General features: G+C 46.9%; 1 non-coding gene across 1 annotated transcript; it reads left to right on the top strand.

Annotated features, from left to right (window-relative positions):
- The first annotated feature begins 575 nt into the window (after positions 1–575).
- On the top strand, positions 576–647 carry TRNAQ-CUG (transfer RNA glutamine (anticodon CUG)). The gene has a single exon. It is a non-coding gene; the product is annotated as a tRNA-Gln (tRNA).
- The last annotated feature ends 746 nt before the right edge of the window (positions 648–1393 follow it).

Genomic DNA, 1393 nt, shown 5'->3' with positions numbered 1-1393 from the left:
AACACTGTTGTTTGCAGAAATTTCACCTTGGGGCAGGAAACTCTGGTAAATGAGGCCGAAAATATGATTTCTGACAGAGGCTTAAAGAGCTGTGCCATCGCCTGAAACACGAAGTGAATTTTACCTCCATTTCCCGAGATGCGAATGAAATAATAGAAGTCAATAAAAGGAGAGATGTAGAGAGAAAGCAAGATGGATGAGTCCACTCACACATGTCAAGGATCCTCGAGTCGCCTCTGATAGAGGATTGCCTTGAGATTAGTTGTGGAAACTATGGATGCTGAATGAGTATTTACACACGTCTATTTTTTTTTTTTTTTATTGAGATACTCATGCACTGTCCCTAAGAGTCTGCAAGAGGTTTGTTCTTTTTCTTTAATTGAAATGATCATAGATATGAGTCCGAATCGACTCCCTTGGGGCTGTGGATTTGGGGGTTCAAATCCACCAGGCACTCCTTGGAAACTCTATGGGGCAGTTATACTCTGTCTTATATGGTCGCTATGAGTCGGAATGGACTCAAAGGCACTGGGTTTTTTCTGGGTTACCGCCATAGGATTGCAAAGTCTTGTGGTGGTTCCATGGTGTAGTGGTGAGCACTCTGGACTCTGAATCCAGAGATACGAGTTCAAGTCTCGGTGGAACCTGAGGGTTTCCTTTAAATGAAGGATTAAAAAAAAAAAAAAACCTCTTTAAATTGGGAACAGAACTTGGTACTCCGTGTTCCTCCTGCCACCGCTGATCCTCCTTTAGGAGGCAGAAAGGTTTCGGGCCAGAGGGAAAAAGCGCGAGCAGCTACAGATCCTGGCTCCCCTCCTGTTCTCCGTGGGCTTTTCTGCCTCGCAGCCAGGTCTCCTTTTCCACTAGTCTCCTCCTCAGGAACTGAACTCTCAGAAACCCTCAGAAAATAGCTGAGGAAGGAGGAGAGACTGGAAAGAACAGAGAAAAGAATTGGAAAGAAAAAGGGAGGAACTAGGGAATGGGACAAAGAGGAAGTGGGAGATCACAGCAGCGGTTTCAGTTGCTGGGTGTGAACCACCTCAGCTCCTCACTCAGGAGCGCCCCCATCGCTTCCTGTCCCACCTGAGAACCCGGTTCCACCCATAAACCTCAAAGCTGCTTGCCTGGCATTTGTTCTTGCAAAGTTTCCTTTTACTGTGTGTACGGGTGAAGTGGATTAAGTTGGTTGGCAAGTGAGTGGAAGCCAAGCGAAGAGCCTTGTGGGCTCCCTTGCTGTTGACTAGCAGGCGATGCACCCACCAACCCATATGCACAGCGTTTTTCCCCTTGCAGGCTGTCTGCAGGGCCTGGAGTGGAACACTGGAATACCAAGACATACGAATATTTCTTTAGAGATAAGGAGCGGTAGAGCCAGATGATTGGTTATATGGGT

Source organism: Loxodonta africana, chromosome 3, assembly GCF_030014295.1.
Source record: "Loxodonta africana isolate mLoxAfr1 chromosome 3, mLoxAfr1.hap2, whole genome shotgun sequence".
Classification (NCBI taxonomy): domain Eukaryota; kingdom Metazoa; phylum Chordata; class Mammalia; order Proboscidea; family Elephantidae; genus Loxodonta; species Loxodonta africana.
Note: the sequence above shows the minus strand (reverse complement) of the source record. Positions and strands in the feature narration are given on the sequence as shown.